Here is an 18,303-nt window from a genome sequence, read left to right on the forward strand (position 1 = left end):
CTGAGTCTGAATTTATTATTTTTTAAAAAAATCAAAAAAATCAATTCTTTGAATTTTCTTGAATATTTTATCTGGATCCAATCATAATCTGAGATCCTCAACTCCATATATTCTCAAAATCTCGGATCCAGACCCGTTTCTGAAACCCATTTCCAAAATTAACCCTATTTTTCTCAAGAAACCTAATTTCAGAAAAACTTATAATTTCAAAACGAATATCTTATAAAAAATCTTTCAAAAACCTCGTCTGGATCCCATCTTTTAAAAATCCTCGGGTTTTCTTTTGTATTTTCATCATGTTTTTAGAAATTTCTCAAAAATATAAAAAGGATTTCAAAAAAAAAAATATAGATTTATGCCATTTTGAAGAAAACTTGTAAAATAGGCCCTCTTTTTTAAAATCCTTGAAATTACAAGACCTCTCTTGAAAATAAGCCTAACGACATCCTTATATTTAACCAACCGCAGGGGTCCTTCGTTAATGATCGCATTTCACCCCTCCATGTGCTTCTTTCTTCACGGATCGCCTCTTCACCTCCCCATGCGCTCCTTTTTCCTTCACGATCTCTTCCTCTTGATCCCCTTTTCTCCTTCTTTCTCTCTTACCTCTTCAATTCCCCTTCTTTTTGGTGTTTCCCCTTTCAAGTAAATAAAGGTCGACTGTATCTACAACTGTCTTCTTCTTCACTCTTGCTAAAAGGAGCCTCACAACAGAGCTCCAACCCCTTTGTTGCTTGGAATTAACCGAAGAAAGGAGATTGTCAACCGCAGCAGGGCCCTGGTGAGTATTCCTTTCCCTCTTCTCTCTGTTGTTTTTTTCTTTTTTTACACATTCTTTGGATTCTTTTTCTTTACTCTGTCCCCTTAACACATCCTCTATAATCCCGATTTGCATATAGCAAATTCGGCTCATGGATACACAACATTAACAGAATCATTGTATTCCAACAATTTTTCTTTTGTTTCTGCAATTCATTTTCCTTTTTTTTCCTTTTCTGTCTTTCTTTTCTTGCTTTTATTTTGTTTGTAATTTATCTTGATCTTCTTCAGTTCACGTGAATTTAAATGTGTGTTTATGCTATTTGAATCTGATGTAGCTCATCTGAACCCCAATCTGATGTCTGTTCACACTCTTCGTTGTGATATTTAATTCTTCTTCTTCTTTTCCTTTAAAAAAATTTCTATCAGTTTGATTCTAGCAGCATCGTGTCTCATGGTGTATTACATTAGCTTTGCATAGATTCTACTCAGAATCGATTCAGTATCACATTTAAATCTATCGCAAATTCCTTGTCTCCATTTCGCATTTTCATCATCGTTGCCATATCAATGTCGCATAAGCATTCATCATATCGTATTGTATTTCCAATGTCCCTTGTAACAAACAGTCAATTTATTAGTTTCGATCCCTGCTACTCCCTTTTTCTTCTTCTTTCTTCTTTTTTGTTGTTGTTTTTCAATTCGTTTTGGTTACCATGTTTACATATGATTCTACATTCCCCTTTTTCTCTGTAGCATAAGAGCATCACATAGTTTTTTCATCCGAGCCTTCATATGCATCATTTGTGTTTTCCTGACATTTTTGTTCTCACCTGCATTTGATATGCTCCATTTCATTACATAACATATCCCACACATTGTAAGTCATTTTGTGCACTTGTTCGCTTCATCATCGTTTTGAGTATTGCAATATCCTCCCCTCCCCTTGCTATACAATGCAATACACATCCCTTATCATTTCTCACCACTGTGCACACCCACCATCAACATCATCTTCTTCCTTGCTTAATAAATATGGTTCTTTACAGTCAAATGGTCCTATAGATAGGCAACAATCTTTTGGTCATATGCAGCTTACATCTAGTGGTGCTCCATCTCATTTTCCTCAACGAGATCCCTCTTGGAATGGTGGAAATATCCTTCCTAATTTTCACTCTCAATATTTTCAACCTCGTAGACCCAGCACTACAATTCCAATGCCACACTCGTTCTCAACAGGAAATCTTTATCAACCAAATTCTTCTACTTTGAGCTCTCACTATTATCCTTCCAGATCTGACAAGCCTTATTCTCTTCCAAATCCTGTTACAGACATAGTGAATATTGACAGATTGAATCTCTCTGAAGTTGGTAAGTAAAATGCTCCAACTTTTCACCAAAATACATTATCAGGTATGAAGCCTAATTCAGAGGAGTCTTTTAACCCAAACAACATACCTAATCCACATAGCGGGCAAGCTTTTCATCATGACAGTGTACACGTCAAGCACCTATCTTTTGGGCCATCAGTTGCAGCCTCCAACTCCTGTTCAAAAATAGACTTATGAAATCATCCTTTATCATATAGGGGTTCTTCTACATGTGATGCAATCTAAAGAATGAGAAAATAACCCCCTGCTGTCTACTGTGAAGTTCACCATCTTCTATATCATTACAATAACTACTGTATCATTTGATCATTAAACTATGCATTTGTTACCTTCATCGTATTCAGGTATACATGTACTCATGTTCTCATTCCCACTTACGTTTGGCATCCATTGCATCTATACCATGGCGTCACCTTGCATTATCTTTTCTAAGGCATTTTTCTCTGTTTCGTTGTACTGTACCCATTTTTGCCTTCACCTCTCATTCATTTGCTGGATATAGCACCCGAGATCAGCAATGAAAGTGATCAAATGGAAGTGAATGTAAACTTGTATTGTCAGAGTTTACAGGCAAAAACCTTGTCTGGTTTAAAATGCAATATAAGTATAGTCCATGACCCCTTTCATCTGAAGAATACAATGGAACTTTCATATGCTTTACAAATGGGGCTTTACAGAAAATTTAAATCAGGTATGGGCTTCGAAATTTAAGTTCTAAGTGTAAATTTTTTTCGATACCTGTTGCTATGGAGTTTAGTCTGATTGATTCAAGTTTTGGTTTCAACAATCTCCTGCTTATTTATTTCTTTTAGCTAATAATAAGCTTGCAATGATTCTCGTTACAGCTTGTTAGGCATATCCCCACCACTGTGGAAATGCTAAACTCCTGCAAATACAATAGTCATATCATCTGTTGTTGCGCTGCTGCCATAGCTTCACTTAACACATCTCAGCACGATGTTTCACTTTCTCATGCCCATGCATATATTACAACACAACATCCCTTTTTATACCACTTTTTATACCATCAAGTAGCTTCAGCACATCATTCCACACATAAGGTTCATTTCCTGCACAGTGCTTCGCTCTTCCCTGTATATTTCCTGCAACTGTATTCACATTACATCATACCTCATTAATAACACTCACACAGTAATACTTACCACTTCTCACAACACTTACTTTACCTGTTGTGACCCTTGCACCACTCTGCACCTTCCAACACACAACAACACACTTATCCCATGTATATACCCTATACATGTTACCTTCATCTCCCAACATCCCTTTGTTTTCTGTATTCACTATAGGTATCACCACACTAGTACCACCTCCTTTACCTGATGCAATTACAAGAGTATCCACATTCATCCCTGCATCTGGAGCCTCACTTACACACAACACCAATCGTCCACTTGTAGTATATGTCAACACAACAACCTCATCTTCATTCATCATCATCCACTTCACTACCTAGTTGCTGTCACCATCTTCACGACATGGAAATTAATTCATTATATAGTTGCTGTCTACATTTCCATTAGCATCTTCATCACTGCTTTGCACAACTGCATTCATGTCCATCTAAACAGTACCTCATTCCCACCTGTATAGCCTACACCTACAACATATTACCTCCACTTTCAACATTCATTATCTCATGCATTCTTAATTATGCATACCATGTGTATTTACTCATCTAGTTTAGGTGTAACACTTAGGTCCTACACATCCTTCACTAGCTTAAGTATCACCTCTAGCTAAAGGCATATACATCTCCATGTCACTACTCACCATCATGTACATACTTTCACTGCATTATAATAGTGTTCATTCCTTGCCACTTTCATAGTACATTGACTGTTCATCATGTATTGTATATAACATATATATCATCTTGCATCTTAAACAAGATATGACATTTCTTTTTGCTTCTTTTACCTTATGCTGACTTGGATTTTCAGAAATTAGGTAGAAAATGTATCTTTCCTCCTTAGTTTAGGAATTTTTTATTTCAATTCAATTCAAAAGTTTGTAATAGCTAGATATTAATGAGAATTTTACATTTTCAGTCTTAGATTATAATGTATGAGCATGTAAATTTAATGAATTATATGTTTCATATCATTTTCTTTTTATTTTTTTCACGAATGGGAACACAAATGGCGCGTGCACCATTCTAATAAGAGGTAATTAATCCTAAGCAAATGACCCACATTGATGGCCATAGTAAAAATGTGGACATTGCTTGGGATTTTTATCTTTTATGGAATAACATTGGATCCACATTGGGTCTTTTTAAAAAATCATCATATTTTTTGAATTTTTCTTTCTTTATCAGAGTTTAACTTAAAATTAACTTAAAATATATATCAATGGTCATAGTATGTATATATTGAGAGTTAATTTCATTTCAAACTCTATAAAGGTACCAAAATGTGTTTTATTCTTCATCTGAATTTAAATATAGATTATCTTATAATATATTTTATGACTATAGTCAGGAATGTATTATATCTTCAATCTTATTTCAATTCATTTAAAGAATGAAATATGCTTTTAAATATCCAATTTTCAAAATTCTTTAATTCATTCATCATTTAGGATAGAATTGCATCATTATTTTCAAATCATTTCAAATTTTCTTCAAAAGCCCAAGTGTTTTTGAGATAATTCTTCAAATATCTTCTCATTTCTCAGATCAATCTTCAATTCTTATCTATAAATTCAAATTCATCTTTCTATTCTCAAATCTGTCCTATTTCAAAATTCAAACTTCAATTTCAAAGTCCAATTCGACTTTGAAATTTTAAATTCATTTCTAGATTCAAAATTCAATTTCCAACTTAAATCATATTTCAAAGTTCAATTCAACTTTGAAATTCCAAATTCATTTCCAGGATCAGGATTCAATTTTAAATTTAATTCAATATTTCAGATCAAATTTTAAAGTTCAATTCAACTTTGGAATTCCCAGATTCATTTTCCTGATTTCAAAAACCAAGTTTTATTTTTTTATTATTCACTTCAAATTCCCAAATCCCAAGTTCTTTTGAAATCTTCTGAGTTTTTAATCTTCAAATCACTTTGAAATTAAGGATCAAAATTCTAAGATTAGTGCTAAATTCAAATCCATCTTCAAGTTCTATCCGGATTTCTTGAATCGAATTCCAAGTTCTATCTGGATTCCCAAAATCCAATTTCATTCTCAAATCCCATCTGGGTTTTCAAGGTTCAGATCAATCTTCAAATCTCATCTGGATTTCCAAAATCCTGATCTATCTTCTAATTCCATATTGGATTCCAGATTTCAAATCCAATTCCACCTTGAATTCCAGATTTCAAATCGAATTCTGTCTTGGATTCAGATTTTCAAATCCAATTCTATCTTCCAAGTTGATTTCCAAATTCCATCTTGAATTCAATTTTCAATTCTCATATGGATTCCTTAAATCCAATTCTATTTTTTTTACCCTATCTGGATTTCTCAAATCCGATTCCATTTCCAAATCTCACCTTGATTTTTAAATTCCAAAATTCCCAATCCAAGTCTATTCTCAAAAATCACTTTTTCAAGTCTATTTCAAAATCTAAATTCAATTTCCAAGTCAAAAATTCCTATTTTAGGTTTTGAATTCAAAACTCAAAACCAAAGATCCTTTTTCAAAATCTATTCTTAAAAATCGATCCAAATTAAAAGTTTATCTTGACTTTGAAAAATTCATTCTTACTTCAAAATTCTAATTTTGAATTCCAATTCTCCTTTTCTCTTCATCCAAGATTTATTTTCAAAATCTCTGATTATTCCAAAAACTTGGAAATTCAAGTCTCTTTTCTAATCTTAAGTTAGATTCAAAATCTAACTTTTCCAAGTTAATCTTCAAGTTTCAAAGAACCATTTCTTCACCCTATTCCCAAACTTATTTCAAATCACTTGGATAAATTCAAAAGTTCTAAAATTATTCTTCTCAAAAGCATATATCTCTGCATTTGTATTGTACAAGCATGTTTTCTTGTGCATTTTCTAGACTTAGAATTAGACAATATTTAGGCAAAGCAAAAGGCATAAGTTCAATCCTTGGTTCGATTACCTCTGATAAAGGCGCCAGGAACGGTCGAACCTCGTACCGACGAGCGAATCATGTTTCTCTATTGTCCCACAAATTTTCAAAAACAGAAGCGAGTAATTTCAAAATAATTTCAAAATATTTTCAAAATTAAAGTCAAGTGAGACCTTTGCAAAAGAGTTCCTCTCTCTTCTTTTCTATCTTTTATTCCCCTTCAAAAAGGGAATAGAGGTTAGAAAGGGAAAGAGAAGGAAAAAAGGAAACAAGAGAAAAAATTTTGCAATGATCACAACGCTCTCCATCCCCAGCTATTGCGTTGAACCGACTCATCTATCGCCTAGCAGCCACAATGTCCTTACATTGATAGAACGTTCCCTTATGAGTGGCCATGTGTGCTGCATTGAAATTATCACATAATAACTTATCCTCATTTGCATCATTTATACTCACACAAAATTTCATCACAGGCAACAATTATGACACTCATATAGGAAAATATTATGACCTCTACGCACGGTCATCCAACTACCACCGACTCTCCAAGATTTGTGTCCAACAGTCGTGGTCTCTCGTCAGAGGGCTCTACCCTACGGTAGCCTATCTCAGGCAACACCGTCAGACACATCTTCCCTCTACAGTTGTCTCTCACTTAAGTGCCACCACTGTCATCGTCTTTGCCTTGCATGGTCGTCCGATGAAGGGCTCCTCTCTAGCAATAACACAGGGTAATGCAGTCCAGCGGGCAAGCCCTTTTGAGGTCGGTTCGGTGCTCACTTCACCATCGTAACCCTACACTGGCAACTCTCCCTACCTCTCTTCAACAACACTATTGGCTCGGCCATCCCTCCTATGGGTATGTTTTCCCCCTTTTCTCTTTTTTTTTTGTAATCTTTGAGCGACATACATGGTCTCTCTACTGGCGCAGTAATTCAGTGAGGTTGGTCACTCTACCGATGCAGTCGTTTGGCTGGTTGCTAAGAATGGCCGACCAGAGTTCCCTATGTTCCCCTCACATTGTGCAAGGTAGTCGGGTTCGATCTTCGACGGAGGAGCAAATTCGCCTATAGATGCCTCTCTCTGGTGTCGAGCATGGTCATCCAACGGGGATGGCCTAATTTTTCCTTTGCATTTGCCTTACTCAAGCAGCAACATCAAGTTCCGATGACGGTTCTGAGTTCTTCTGGCGAGGGGAGCCCTGAGATTCGCCCGCAGTCGCCTTACCCAGACAGCATCGTTGGTGGTGGTCATTGCAGTTTTTAGATGACGATAACCCTACAAAGGGGGTTTTCCTATGACGGGTTATTTTTCAGTGAACATTGGTTTCACAGACTTGTTGGATTCTTGTGATGGCCTCCTGTCTCCTCTATTATGTTTTTTTTCTTCTTCAATGTTGGATATTTAGGATTGGGGTGTGCGCAATGAGGGAGCATAAAATAGAGAAGAGAAGAGAGAGAAAGAGAGAGGGGTGGGTGGGGTGGGGTGGGGTGGGGGGGGGGGGTGGGGGGCTCGTAAATGACTTGCATTTGGGAGGATTACACTCGGGTATAATCCTATAGAGTGAAGGAAATGGGTATATATAGCCTCCCCTTGGTAGCCATTTCTCAGCCTTGAATGTGGATATTAATCTCAACGTTATGTTTTCCCATGAGTTACGAGCCCACCGTTTTGAGTAGCTCATTAGATTTCTTTGTGAGCCCATATGACAACATTGGATTCGATATCAAGATCCAACAACTGATCTCTCAAGATGGTGTTGAATGCATGGTGGGTGGTGAAGAAGAGCTTAAAGAAGATGGAGATATATGGTCAATCGTCCCTAAGAGGGTTTCTATAGCATTATTGGTGGGAAAAGAACGAGATGGTGAGTTGTTGAGAGAGGGAAAAAATGATAAGAATGGGTGAGCTTGAGGGATGGGTTTGGTTGAAGGCTAATTAGGGGGCCAAAGGTTCAAGGGACGTTGAAGACCAACAATTGCAATGATCTATCCCCATGACAATATAGTTTTCAAAGATTATACTGGCATGTCGGCCAAGGCTATAGACTCGTTGAATACATCAGTGTAGCGCGCGTGTGGCCCAGAACATCTAAGGGCATCATAGACCTATTATTGCCTCAAACTTTCATGGCCTAAACAGCCATCACGATTAACCTCCATAGTATGTTCTCGATCACGTCCATCTCTCTCTTTGTGTTTGTGTGCCGACTGATCTTAACGAACTGAGATGAGCCTAGGCCGGCTCGGTCCATTGCTCTCAAGACGAGCTTACTGAATCGAGCTGAGCTTGCCCGGGCTTGACACGAGCCGAGCCTGAACACCAGTGGTTCAGGCTCGAGCTGAGCTCCAGTCGAGCTTGAGCACCATTTTAGCTCGGGCTCGATCGGCTCGTGCATCCCTAGTTGTGTGTGTGTGTGTCGTTGTTTGTTTAATTTGTTGTAGTAATAAAAAACAGCGGATGCAAGGGGTCAGGTCATATTTGGGTCAAGTCAGAGCTTGAGTCTGAGCAAGCCATGGCAGTCAACTATTAATTGAACGAAGGTGACTGACGAAGGTCAATGACAAAGAAGAGGAGGACTAAATGCAAATTTTATTAGCCTTCTGTCGCCGGTTTCCTAATTTGATAACCACCTCTTCCATCATTTTCCGGTCAACCACTAACAGGAAAATTGTGAGGCTGGTCCACTGTTATCGTCGCGAAATTTTTCCCCCGTCTTCCCTTCCTTGCGGAAGAGAAAAAGAGAGAAACGCTTTCGCGATTCAAACTTTGACCGGATTTTGGAAAATTTTTTGAAATACTCGCCTCCGTTTTTGAAAATTGCGGGAAAATCCATGGGATGGGGCTCGACCTGTCGGTACGAGGTTCGACCGTTCCTGCCACCTTTAACAGGGGTAATCGAACCAAGGACCAAAACTATGCTTGACTTAGCGAAATTATCAAAGTTATGTTCTATCCTAAATGCACAGAGAATTCAGGCATGTGCTATGAGATTTTGGAAAATGCCGGTTGGAAAACATGATGTATGCTTAGAAAAACATTTGGAGTTGGAAAGAATCTCTCAGGAAAGAGGTCAATTTCTCAGGAAACTCAGATAAAAAAGGGGTTTTTGAAAACATGAGAAAGCTTATAAAGATGTGGAAAAATCAGAAATAGTTGAAAATCTTGGGAAAATGGAAGTGATTCCTGAGAAAAGATGAACCTTTTTGAAAAGGAAAACACTTCTTAGGAAAACTTGGACTTTGAGAGTTTTCTTAGGAAAATGATGGAAATTCATAGGAAAGCTCATTGGAGAAGGAAATTCAAAACTTGGGGAATCGAAATCCTGGGAATTTTACCTTTTTGAAATACTCGGAAATCGATTTTGGATCTTGAAGAAAGATTGGAAAACTCTTTTGAATATCTTAAGAAAATATCATTTTCCTGGGAAAACTGTGGAAAAACTTGTCTTTGGAAAACCGATTTGAAAAATCCTTAGAATTTCTTGAGAAATCGATTTCTTGAGAATGAAGTTTTCTTGAGAAAATCTTGAGAAAATCAATGATTTCATGATGCAAATGATATGAGTGAATGAGAGCATTTTGGAAGATTTTCCAAGAACTTTGTTGGAAAAATGTGTATTAAGTCAATGTAAATCCTTTACATATTCTGACTGTGGCCATGAATATGTTCCGAGTTTAATTGATTTAATGCACAAGATTTTGAAAACATTGGAAATATGATGTGCATTTTCAAGATAGCCTAAGAGTGTAGGCTCAATGTGACTAGTAGAAAGATGACGGATCTGGGTCTCGTCCATATTCCGACTAGGGCCGTAAATATGGATCCCACCGAGTCCATCAACTCCCTAAGAGTTGGTGCACGTGCCATTCGTGAACATCCATAGTGCTTTTGAAATAAAATGCATGAATCATATAATCAGGATATTGCATAAATTCAAACTATATGACATGCATCCTAGTCTAAGCAGGAAATTAAATCTCTTATTCCAAAATTTACATTATTACATCACTAAATAAAGGAAATAAAAGAAATTTGCAGACTTCAGCTCCTTCTTTTGATTGTTCCTGCCAAACTTGAAATTGGGTTAGCTCAAATATGTGGGTTTTTCCAAGATTTTCCAATAATATTATGAAATTATTGGACTTAATTGGATATAAACCCTATTCTCATGCTTCCTTGATATTTGAAATGATGAAAATGCAGGGAATTCAGTGGAAAACAGTTTGAAATTCGGAATTGGGGTCAAAATGACCAAAATACCCCTAAAATTAAAGTTACACCTTTAAAATCAGGGTTTTTTGAAGGAAAACTTAGTAAAATTGGGGTTTCGAAATTCAAATTGAATTCAATGATGATGAAATGCAATATGACATGATTCTAAACACATTAGGACTGTAAAATCAGAATTTGACATTTTGAAATTTAGCCAAAATAACGAATTTCGCTTGTTTTTCGCTTGGATCTGGGTCCTGCGGGACCCTGTTTTGGTATTATGGATGATCCGAACCTCAAATGGATTCCAAATTGCACCAAATTCGGTATGAATCATATAAACACTCTGATAAACAGCCTAGAATGCTAAAAATCATGAAATGATATGATTTAAATGCCAAAATTCAAAGAAAGTCCTAAAATGATGGATATTGCCTATGGATCCAAACCAAATGCAATGCCTAATATGATAATGCAAGATTTACACCATGGAAACTTCTGATATTTTGCAGACTGCTAAAAGACCCGAAATGGAACATTTTTGGTTTTTACAGCCTCGGGATTTGAGCCATGGTGAGTTCAATAACAGGGATTTAGTTCAGACAGAGGTAAAAATCACACTAATCTGATGTAAAATGCTAAACAAATACAAAACGGCCATGAAAATTTATGAAATTAATCATAGTTATGCACGACACCTACATGAACAACTTTCATGTTTATGACTTCGGCATTTGATCAAAGGAAACACAAATAAAAATATAACTATTTCTGCCTAAACTAACAGAACAGACAAATGTAGCAAAACAAGGGGCTGACAAAAAAAATCCGAAGCAGGGGTCAACACTGTTCTAAAAATTACAGGCTTTCAGATTCAAACAGAGGACATCTCGGACACCACTTTCACTGTTTACAGTTTCGGATTTGGAGCAACACACAAAGAGAAACCATAGCCCTAAGTCGATCCAAGATCTCAGAGGTCCAAATTAGGCTCTGACACGTGTACCGACATCTCGGATTTTTGTCAGACATTAAAAAAAATCAGAAAAATCTGATAAATTCATATTAAAAACTAGACATTTGCCCGAGTTCAGGGCATTTTTCGGATTGAAAATAGGATCTCCCATGAGGGATATCTCGATTTTACAAGTCAGAAAATGATTTTCAAAACGTATCCCGGGTAAAAAAAACCCGACTTGCCATTTTGAATGTTTACCGCAGTAAACAAATTCAAATGCCTCGGAATTTTTGGCAAAATTTCAGGGACACCTAGGGTCGCATTCCGTGATTTTTTTGGGATTTTTAATAAAAAATAAATGCATGAAATGACGTGTGGACTGACTGACAAAAACAGAGACCTACTGAAAATAAGCAGAATTGAAATAAAGGCTAAATTAATCCTAATTAATTCATGAAATATGCTAAATGAATGAAATAAAATGCAAATTAAACCTAGCTAACTACATGCATGTTAAAATCATCAAGGAAGCATAATGACACATTTTTATGTATGTCGTTTTATGAGAATAGTTCAATCCATCCCTCGGATGAGCTCTTTCTTCAAACGACTCCCGATTCGGATTATAGCATCACATCAAGGGGAAAAGAAGTGCACCTTGCTTTGTTACGCAGCGTAGGAGCTCTTGAAATGGGCAGCTATCACGAGCTTCCTTTGTCCTTCGCTCCAAGCTTCGGATGGTCCACCAAAATCGACCTCTGTTGGAATTGAATTGGCCACAGCACGAGCTCTACTCCACCTTCTTCAATGCGCCAAAGGGGGCACGATTTCCAAGGTTCAAAATCTGATTCTAGGAAGGCTAGGTCGGATTTTCCAAGTTCACAAGAGCTAAAAAAAATGATCTCCATGCTGGACATGGAGCCTTGTTTTTATAGATTTTCTGAAAAAAATTTGAATTTCAAACAGGCTGGATCTGAGCCCTCCATGTGGCGCCATCTCAGGGGGTGCCATCTGGGGGTTTGAAATTCGAATTTGGCTTTTGCAGGAAGCCCTCAGGTGGCGCCACCTCAAAAGGCTATTTTGATTTTTTGAGAAAAATAAAAAATGGAAATTTTATGGGTGAGACACCTCAGCAGGGGGAATTTGGAATTTTTGAAAAGTTTGCTTGATTCTCTCTGCAGGGAGCTCCCAGAAGGCGCCACCTCATGTGGCTACTTTTATTAAAAATAAAATAAAAATAAAATTTTGAAGCCAAGTGGGACTCTGGATTGGTGCCACCTCAAAAGGTGTTCTGAGGTGTAAAGTTGAAAGCAGTAGGAGCATGCCATGTGGCGCCATCTCTGGAGGTGCTTGACATGTGTCAGAGGGATAGGAGTGGAGGAAGCAGATTGTGCCACCTCAGAAGAATTCAAATTCTACTTTTCTGCAGGAAAGGAGAGGCTGACATGTGGCATTTCCTCAGAGTGGCTCCTACGATGCCATGTGGCAAGAGGGAGGAAAAGGAGGGAAAGGGACACGTGGCACCATCTCAGACAAAATTGAAAAGGTGAAGTTCAGGATTTGCGCCACCTCAGTCTGGAGTTTGAATATTTGAATTCTAGCTTTCTCTAAAGGATGCAGAAAGTGACATGTGTCACTTGCTTTTTCTGAAGAGAGCAGAGAATGACACGTGTCCCTTGCTTTTTCTGAGAAGAGCAAAGGGTGACATGTGTCACTTGCTTTTTCTGAGAAAAGCAGGGAGTGACATGTGTCTTCTACTTTTTCTAAAGGAAGCTGGAGATGACATGTGTCATCTACTTTTTCTGAAAGAAGCAGAGAATGACACGTGGCAGAGGGGAGAGAAGGTGGGCCAAGCCATGTGGCGCCATCTCAGACAGGATGAAAAAGGTAGGAGTTCTTGATTTTCGCCACCTATGGGGATTTTTGAATATTTGAATTCTAGCTTTTCTGAAGAAAACAGAAAATGACACATGGCACTTGCTTTTTCTGAGGAAATGAGAGCTTGCCATGTGTCCTCTGCAGGAGACACTCCAGATGGCGCCACCTCAGAGGAGACAAGCCTACCTTTTTTTTGTAGGAATTTAGGAGTGACACATGTTTCCTACTTTTCTGAAAAAAATAGGGAGAGGACATGTGTCAGACTACTTTTCTAGAAGGAAGGAGGGGTTGACACGTGTCCCCTGCAGGAGACACACTTCAAGTGGCGCCACCTCAGAGGAGACAAACTCCACTTTTTCTAGACAGGACAACCTATGACACTTGGCATCTTCTGGTAGTCTTTGAAATGACACATGGCGCAGGATGGATACTGACACATGGCAGACATGTGGCGGCTTCTTAAGGTAGCCCCACACTGACACTTGGCAGAAGAGGGAGGGTGACATGTGGCACCGACTCTAGGTGAACCCTATGCTGACACATGGCATGTAAATGGGAGGAGAGAGAAAAGACAAGTGGCACCAATCCAGGGGACAAGGCTCCTATATTTTTGGGTTTTTCAAAATTCAAATTTTCAAAAGGAAAGCTTGTGTGACACCACCTCAGTGTGGGTCCCACATTGCTTCTTTATTGAAATAAGGATAAAACCACAACTTCTTTTTGGAATTTTCATAAAATCTGGACTAATGGGCAAAACAGGAATTTTGGAAAGAGTTGGCCCTTGTAGGGCGATTTTGTAAAAGAAAGATATTTGAAATTGTCAAAAAGGGCAAAATCTGAGGTGAAGTGACTCAAATCCATATTGAAAACTATCCAGATGGTTTTCCTGAGGAAATATTTTGAAATTCAGAGTCCTGGGGGTAAAATGGGAAAAATTGATAATTTTGAAGACCCAGGGTTTTGAAATCAATTTTGAAAAGAGTTGAAATTCTAATCTGGATTGGAAATTTTGAAATCAAGAGTTCTGGACCTCGAAATGACATGCTGTGCAGTGCAGTGATTTGAAATGCTCATGCAATGATATGCAATGTCATGTCTTATGAAATGTAATCTTGAATCAAGACTTGGAGATGTCTGTCTCCTGTCAGGAATAAAATTTTGAACATCTGAGTTAAAATTAGAGAAATTTTGAGAGTTGCAGATGAAATTTGGACTTTTGCAAGGTCCGGCTCAGAAAATGACCATTTTGCCCTCCAACGATTTCAGAGGCTTGAAGCTGATGCTTGGTGAAATGTTGGGGAGGTGAGTGAAAATTTGGGGTGTTTACAGATGCCCCTCTTTGCTACTAAGCCGGCTCATGGCCGAGCTTAGTGGCAAAGAAAAACACACCAAATTTGGGCTATACATAAAAAAATGCCCCAGTTAGAAGGATCTGACTGGGTATGAAGAAATTAGCCCGAGGAAGATGGTAGATATGAAGCGAAGAATGAAGAGAAAAGACTCACTCTGTGAGAGTGAAATTCAGGTTTATGCCCTTAACCTGGATGGGACAGAAATACCTCGTATGGAACGAAGCTCAGGTTTTAACCCTTGACCTGATTGGGGGATGGAATATCTCATTGAAATGAGACTCAGGTTTGTACCCTTAACCTGATCGGGCGGAAAATGAAATACCTCTTTGATTGAGGCTCAGGTTTGTACCCTTATCCTGATCGGGCGGAAAAATGAAATACCTCTTTGAATGAGGCTCAGGTTTGTACCCTTATCCTGATCGGGTGGAAAATGAAATACCTCTTTGAATGAGGCTCAGGTTTGTACCCTTATCCTGATCGGGTGGAAAATGAAATACCTCATCGAAGGAGGCTCAGGTTTGTACCCTTATCCTGATCGGGCTGAAAATGAAATACCTCTTTGAATGAGGCTCAGGTTTGTACCCTTATCCTGATCGGGTGGAAAATGAAATACCTCTTTGAATGAGGCTCAGGTTTGTACCCTTATCCTGATCGGGCGGAAAATGAAATACCTCATCGAAGGAGGCTCAGGTTTGTACCCTTATCCTGATCGGGCAGAAAATGAAATACCTCTTTGAATGAGGCTCAGGTTTGTACCCTTATCCTGATCGGGCGGAAAATCAACTGGAATCTTCGAAGGAAGAGACCATGATGGAACCTTCGGATTTTGCACAGTAAATCCGACAGGGGTTTTGCAAAAGGAAGGAAAATGGGGTCCCTAAAGCTTGAAAAGGGATTGATTTTGGGCGTCTCATTGCTGAGACTAAAATCAGCTTTTGAAATTGCCTTTTGCGGGAAATGATTGGTGGTTCGACCTCGAACCGAAATGGGACTGTCTATGGTGGGACAGTGGGGACACAGGGAAGTGTGCAAATTTGAGAGTTCATGCTCTCAAAGAAGGGAAGGAATCAAGTCCTTAGGAGGGATTTAAAATTGGTGTCAGGATGCATCGAAGACGGATATCGAGCTCTCACTTCATGTCAGGATAGCTAGAAAATATTGTCAAAATGTTGGAAATTTTGCTGTTGATTCAAAATATTTGAAAATGTTGCACATGGCTACAAAGATATTCTTTCTTTTCTACCCAAAGCATTACCTCTAAACAAGGTTCACTTCGTGGAATCGAGATTGGAAATCCAAATTGCTTGCAATTGACCTTCTTCAAGGAAGTTATCAATTTCCTTGATATGAGCAGGAAAGAGAATTTGATATTATGAAAGCAATTGATGAAAGAATATTGATAATAGAATTTCACAAAGTTAAAGAGGATTCTTGATAAATTTGGCAGTTTGATATCCTGGGAGCTTCTCTCTTGACAATCTTTCTGCACTCTTTTGGCTCTCTGGGTTTTTGCTACACTCCTTCATTTTGGTGATATTTTGACTTTTTTTTTTCTTTCTTTTTCCTCTCTTGCTCTCTTTTGGAAGGGTACGTCACAAACTCCTTCATCTTGGAGATGTTTCGATCCTTCTTGGACGATGGGTTTGGAGATCTTTGGATGATAGCTGAAATTAAATATCTTTTAGGGATTGTCGAGAGGTTCATCGCATCTGCCTTCATCTCGACAGTGCTTTGGACTTTCCCTGGAAGGACCCGTCACAAACTCCGTCATCTTGGAGATGTTTCGAATCTTCTTTGGCCCCAGGGGTCTACTCGCCTAATTCGCCTTCATCTTGACGACAGGTGAGAGCTCTCTTTTGCGGATATTTAATTGCAGCTTAGTTGATTTTGAGAAAATGGGGCTTGGGTAAACGCTCTCTTTTCTAGCGCTCAGGATATTTCCACTGCCTTGTCTTTACAAGAATAAACCTTAAAGATGCGCCATTGACTGTGATCAATATCGATCATCTACGGCTTTTCAATAACATTGAATCTTCTTTTCTGGCCATATCGAGGATTTATCCTTCATCCTTTTGGTTGGTCAAATAGAAAGAATTTGAAGATTGAATCTCTTTTCGCAAAAGCTTCACTCTTTTGAAAGTAATGCTGAAGGTAAACTGAGGTAAAGATTTATGCAATAAAATTTTGAAATCAACAATTGATTGACAAATTGACAAAATTTTCTTGAAATCCTTGATGAAAGAGAGTACATGAGGTCCAGCTTAACGCATCCATGACGAAAATTCTCCTCTCTTTTCCTCAAAGGAGGTGACTATCAGTTCATTGGGAACAATATCAGTTCAATTAAGAACGACCATCGGTTCGCTGGAAACAATATCAGTTCAATTAAGAACGCCCATCGGTTTGCTGGGAACAATATTAGTTCGATTAAGAAGAACCATCAGTGGGAATAATATCAGTTCAATTAAGAACGACTATCAGTTCACTTGGAATACTATCAATTCGACTTGGAACGACTATCAGTTCACTTGGAACACTATCAGTTCGATAAAGAATGACTATCAGTTCACTTGGAACACTATCAGTTCAATGAAGAACGACTATCAGTTCACTTGGAACACTATCAGTTCGATGAAGAACGACTATCAGTTCACTTGGAACACTATCAGTTCGATGAAGAACGACTATCAGTTCACTTGGAACAATATCAGTTCGATGAAGAACGACTATCAGTTTACTTGGAACACTATCAGTTCGATGAAGAACGACTATCAGTTCACTTGGAACACTATCAGTTTAATGAAGAACGACTATCAGTTCACTTGGAACACTATCAGTTCGATGAAGAACGACTATCAGTTCGCTTGGAACGACTATCAGTTCGCTTGGAACGACTATCAGTTCGCTTGGAACACTATCAGTTCAGTGAAGAACGACTATCAGTTCGTTTGGAACGACTATCAGTTCGCTTGGAACACTATCAGTTCAGTGAAGAACGACTATCAGTTCACTTGGAACACTATCAGTTCGATGAAGAACGACTATCAGTTCACTTGGAACACTATCAGTTCGATGAAGAACGACTATCAGTTCACTTGGAACACTATCAGTTCAATGAAGAACGACTATCAGTTCACTTGGAACACTATCAGTTCGATGAAGAACGACTATCAGTTCACCTGGAACACTATCAGTTCGATGAAGAACGACTATTAGTTCACTTGGAACACTATCAGTTCGATAAGGAACGACTATCAGTTCACTTGGAACGACTATCAGTTCGCTTCGAACACTATCAGTTCAGTGAAGAACGACTATCAGTTCGTTAGGAACACTATCAGTTCAATGAAGAACAAGGACCATTATAGAGAGTTGAATCGCTTCTATGAATGGTTTCAGGATTATCCCCTTATCCTGAACGGGGAATGAAAATTGGATGACCTGGCGATCAAAATTGAGAATTTTGGTGATTTTAAAATTGGGAATTGGGTGACCCGGAGATCGAAATTGAAGAATTGGATGACCCGAGGGTCGAAATTGAAGAATTATGGAAAATGATTCAGGTTTATCCCTTAACCTGAAGGGGAATGGAATTGGGTGCATAGTCAATGCAAATGCAATGCACATGCACATGAAATGCAAATGAAGTGCAAATGAGTGCATATATATGAGAGAATGGTTTATCCTGC

General features: G+C 38.3%; 1 long non-coding RNA gene across 1 annotated transcript; it reads left to right on the top strand.

Annotated features, from left to right (window-relative positions):
* Positions 1-6,745: 6,745 nt before the first annotated feature.
* Positions 6,746-7,605, top strand: LOC149832343 (uncharacterized). The gene is made up of 2 exons (XR_016433101.1): positions 6,746-7,070; positions 7,143-7,605. It is a non-coding gene; the product is annotated as an uncharacterized LOC149832343 (long non-coding RNA).
* The last annotated feature ends 10,698 nt before the right edge of the window (positions 7,606-18,303 follow it).

This window comes from Nuphar pumila, chromosome 7, assembly GCF_984573655.1.
Source record: "Nuphar pumila chromosome 7, dmNupPumi1.hap1.1, whole genome shotgun sequence".
Lineage (NCBI taxonomy): Eukaryota > Viridiplantae > Streptophyta > Magnoliopsida > Nymphaeales > Nymphaeaceae > Nuphar > Nuphar pumila.